Genomic DNA, 5,403 nt, shown 5'->3' on the forward strand with positions numbered 1-5,403 from the left:
TGAGCCCGGTAAACGTGGTGACGTGGTGATGAGGGCGGAGGTAGAAGTGTGATGAATAGAAAATGGGAGGAGATGGCATTGACACACGGCATCAAAGGGGGAATTTTCTCTAGACAAGCTTGTATGTGAGGTGGCAGGGTCCAAGGACCCTGCACTCCGTACCCCGCGCAGTTATATTTTTTTGCTTATGCGCTATTATTGGAACCAAATTATCCCTTATTCTTAACCAAATTATATTGTCGATATTTCAAGTGTATCTGATTTTATATATTTTCTAAGCTATTCAATTAAAATTGCTACTACCTCTAATATTGTTTGGTTTTTTGATGATTGGGCAAATATAACAGGGACATATCAAAAGCAGAAGCATGATAGTTTTTAAAGTTTAACAGTTTGTAAGCAAGTCAGATGCAATTTTCTTTGTGTAATTATGAACGTGAATAGTGTGCAGCATATCACCCTGATAAGCCGTGCTTGATGGCTCTCGGACATGCTTGAAAAATCCTTTTGACGGTATGTGGGATACACAACAACTGGTAAGGCTAGACTTATCGAGACGAATGCAGAGCCTCATCTGACCTAGGCTTATTATTTGTGTCAATTATCTTGGACATTGTGCAGTGTTTGTCATCCTGTCTGCAAAGGGTCCTGCAGAAGACAACAAATACTGCCTTTGTATTTAAAAACAAGAAAGGGGGAACTGCGGCAGCTAACAGCTGGTCAGGAGGCCTCACAGTCACAGACAACCCCAATTATAACCCGACACTCTAGGCCGTCGGGGAACCAGTCTGGGCCATTAGGGATGCAGACAGCTATTCGCCAGCAAGCTGGGTGGTAACTGAACTCAGCCAATCAGGCCCAGCTGTGTGGGCTTTCTAAAAATGCATAAAGGGAACTGCAATTAAAAAAAAATTTCCTGTAGCCACATGAACCTCGAGTGTCGTGTCATGTGTCAGTCTCAGCTGCGACATGAGGGTAACCCAGGCTCTTGTTAATTGATCCCTTGGGGCTGATTAGAGTGAAACAATGCTGATTAAATGGTGTTTATAAATATATATATACATATATATAAATATCAGGTTTATTTTAGAACAAGTTAGTTGCAGTGGCGCTGGTTTGGTTATTATCTATTGTAATAAAGCAATATAAAAACACAAAAATAATACTTCAAAAATGCCTAAGGAAAAGAAAAGGTAGGAAAGTGTAGGAGGAGAAAGATCCCATCACCCATGGATCTTCCAACAAGACTGGGAGATTGCAATTGCACGGTAATGATCTACCTGGGGTGAGGGAAGCACAGGAACACAAAGTTCCAGGGGTTAATAAAATGTTCAGGCTCAGTGGGAACAGCCAGGTACTTCCCCTGGGACAGGGAGTTTTACTCTGGATGATGTAATGTTGTGGGTCACGGGACACCTCTCAGTGTATTTGTTTGCTTGTGACACAATGGCTGTAGGTGCAGTTGAGAGGCCAATCATGGCCCATCAGAGGGGATGAATATCTGTAGGCTAACTGCAGGCTAAAGGTGGCACTTGGCAGGATTTGTCTCTTATCAGCCTCTTCCCTTATCTTGTCCAACAGGTAACTGCAGCCTGCGCTGGGGGTGTGCCCCTCTGCACTTGGGCAGTTGCTGCAAATGCTCCATTGTTCGAGGCATTAACCATGAACATTCCAGCCTCTTACACCACCCCCGACTCAAACATTCCATCAGTTCTCTTCTGCTGCTGCTGGCTCCAGATCTCACACCGTGGTGGTTTTCAATATAATGGGACAGCAGGTCATGTGACATTTTCTTCTATTACTTTGTCCAGATTGATCAGTTCTCCTGTAAATATCTCTGAAAAATGAAGCCTCACCATCATAAATTCCAAGCCTTCTGAGGCAGAACATGGAAGGTTAGTACATATCTTTTTTGTTCCAAATATGCATAAATCCTTGCACGAACTCTGAGGCTAAGTTTGGCTGGTACAAAATTACACTTTTGTAATAAAAAAAAGCTTTTCCCACATCTTTTTTTTTCCCAGGTAAAAAGAGTAAATAAACCTAGCAAAAAATGAAACTAACAATTAGTTGTTTGACTAATATTCGGTCTCCCAATGAGTTACTTTTGATGAAAACACAAATAAAACAACTATAAATATAATAATGTCTGATAATCATAGGACAAACTTTTAGTGCATCAGGCAGGCCTCAGATCAAGATGGGGAATCCCTGCACATCTGAGTCCATTTCCACAGGGGAATGTCACTGCAGGTCCAACACCTGTGTGTGCAGCATTAACTGCAGATGCACAGTCTGCTCTACAATTCTACAGCGTGGCCAGTCCTGAGGGCTTTAATTGTGCAGGGATCTCCCCTTTCCACAGGATCCGGCCCTCCCTGCCAGTGGGGGCAGTCCTGGGAGGCTGGTGGGGCATTTCTCCATCCATCTCCTTGGAAAAGCCCTGGAAAGCTCTGGCTGCTTTGGTTCCACAGCTCAAGGAGCATCTGTTGCAGGCAGCGGGGAGCAAAGCTGGGTCAGCTCGGGTGAGGAGCCAACAGACCCAGAGTGCCCAAAATTCCCATCCCCGGGATCACTTTGTAAAGTAATGTGAGGTTTTTACCCCCAGGCTCTCCCTCAGGGGATTTGGGGCTGCTGTGGGGTGGGGCTGGGCTGCAGTGACAGGAGGTGGGTGCCAGCAGGTGGAGCTGGCAGCCTGTCCCAGCACAGCCCTGGGTCCCAAGAAGCCCAAGTGTTCTCTGAGCATCAGCTGGCATCACCCAGCGTCTCCTGAGCATCCCACTGAGACACCTGCCCATCAGCTGAGCACCAAGAGCACCGCTGGACCATCAGCCAGCATCCCCCAGCATCACCTGAGCATCCTGCACATCCCCCAGGCAGCCCCAGGCCAAACCTGAGCCTCACTAAGCACTCTCCCAGCATGGCCAAATGTCACCCCCTGTCACCCAGCAAGGCCCAGCACCGCCAAGCCCAGGGATGGACTCCCTGCAATAGGATCTCCTCCATTTTGGGTGTTTTTTTCCTTTTGTGGCAGCGTTAGCAGAGAAGCCAAGGAGGAAATGGAGGAAGAGCACGTGGAGATAAGATAAAAGCCACATCAACAGCAGGGGAAACAGAGCAGATATGGAGGGAGACTTGTGTGGGAGATAAGGGAGAGAGCCACTGGTGCTGCTGCAGCTTTGCCAGGAGGGGACCAGAGCTCCCCAGCTCACTCCAGACCAGCAGAGCTGAGGCTGCACCCCTCACTGAGCCCTCCTGGTGGGATTCTCATGCAAACTCCAGCAACTGATCTCTTCCCAGGAAGGACACTGCTCCCCTGGGATCCCCTGGAAACCCCCACGGGAGCCGCGGTGCTTCCCTCCCTGCTCGCGCCCTTGGCAGCAGCTCCCCCACACCATTTCCAACAGTTTCAGCCTCAGGATAAGTCCCTGGGGTCATTCCCAAGATGGGCAGTGCCAATTCAATTTCCAGCACTTAGATCCAGGGAAAACAGCTCCCTTCAAATGGAAGCAAATTTGAAGAAAACCCCAAGCTGGGTTCTTTTCCTTCCAAAAGGGATCTCTTGGGAGGGTGGTGTTTCAATCCATCTCCCTGGGAGATGCTGCTTGGGGGGGCCATGCAGGCATGGGATCCCTTCCCAGCTGGGACAAGGTTAGGGGAGGACAAGCTGGGACAGAAATCCAGGATCTTGTGAGTCCCGATGTTTCCCCACTGCTGCTTCCCTTTCCCAAAGCCCCGGGAATCTGCAACTCCCAATGTCCCTGCAACCGTGGGGACGTTGTGACACCGGCCCCGCTGCCACCACGGGATCGCGTGACGCCACCGGGCACGATGCAGCCGCCCTGTTTCACCCAGCTCCGAGTGAAATTCTGGCTGGAGGGCTGCAGGGCAGGACGAGTGATCCCAGCGCAGGGCCGGAGCCGGCACAGGGATTGTCAGATAGGGCTGAGCTCATGAACCAAATTCGGGAGAGGGGCCCCCTCTCTCCATGAAATCTACAGGGACTTTGTCCAACCTGTGCCATCCCCACACCCGTGCCAGGCCAGGAAAACTGCTCTGCTTTTGCTGCCACCATCAGCCTTTTCCCTCGGGGACTGTCCCAGCCAGCGGGGGAGGAGAGGGACATGTGGGAATCAGCGCTGGGGGAGGGGGGGTGCTTGCAAGAACCCCAACACATGCAGCCTGTCATTCTGAAACCCTACAGCTGGTAAAAGCAGCGGGTGGAATAAACACAACCCCATATTCCTCTTTTTTAGTGTTCTTTTCCCTTTTCCCCCCCTTCTCTCTTCTCAGGACTTTTCCCCACACGGGGCCGCTTGGCCGGGAGGGAGTAAAAGTAAAACCAAGCTCAGAGGGAACACGTGCCAGCAGCAGCGAAACCTCCCTGATAAGCTCCGGGGGGAGCCTTATCTGCCGTGTTTTGGGTGTCCAAAGGACCCGGGAGGGCTCCCGCTCCTCCCCGGCCTGCCAAGGCCGTGGGGAACACCTCACACGTCTCTTTTCGCCCCGACAGCTGCCAGCAATGCGCCCGTGGGTGTTATCAGCGGGGCACGCTGGCTGCCCGGAATTTCCTCCCCGGGATGCGATGCCCGGAGCGGGAGCTTCTCTCCGCACTCTCCCGCCTCCTCCATCGCCACGTGATGCCAAAAGCAGCCGCCAGCTCGCGGCCAAGCCGCAGGAATCGAGCAATAAAAGCTCCTAGAGCCGCTGGCACCCAGCAAGCCCAGCCCCCCGAGGTGCTGCGGCACGGGGGGGTCCCGGGCTCTCCCCGCACTCCAGCAGGAAGGAGGCGGATTCCCCCGGCCGGCTGCAATCCTGGTTTCACAACCTCGGGGACTTTGGGATCCTGCCCTGGAGGTCACCATTCCCATGGCCGGCGGGCTCGGATGAGCTCACCGGCATCGCTCCCCCAAACTTCGGGCATTTGAGGGAACAAGCAAGCGGCCTCAGCGGTCCCGGCTCCCTCATTCCACATCTTGTCCCTTTTCCACAAAGTTTGCAGCTCCCCAGCTTCTCCCAGGCGGGCAAAAGCCCAGCCGGAGCCTTCCCATGGACCAAGCCCGCTGCTTTTTAAGGCAGTATCCCTGTGGAATGCATGCACCGAGCCACGGCTGGTCTGCGATTCAAGCTGAAACCCCCCTCTCCCCCAAGGAACACCCACTTTTATTTGAAAACCCCAAAACTTCACGGGGCAATGAGCAGTCACCAGAATGGCTCAGTGACTGCGTCCCCTTTTCCCTGAGGAATTAAAACCCCTCCAAAAGGCATTGATCCCATCCCGGCCCATCGATGTCACTCACACCAAGGCTGGCCACGGTCACGGCTGGGACCCCCTCGGTGCTGGCAGGCCCTTGCCAGGACACGAGGTGTGGATGTGGCAGGGCTGGGTGGCCGTGGCCGTCC

Source organism: Geospiza fortis, unplaced genomic scaffold, assembly GCF_000277835.1.
Source record: "Geospiza fortis unplaced genomic scaffold, GeoFor_1.0 scaffold171, whole genome shotgun sequence".
NCBI classification, from domain to species: domain Eukaryota; kingdom Metazoa; phylum Chordata; class Aves; order Passeriformes; family Thraupidae; genus Geospiza; species Geospiza fortis.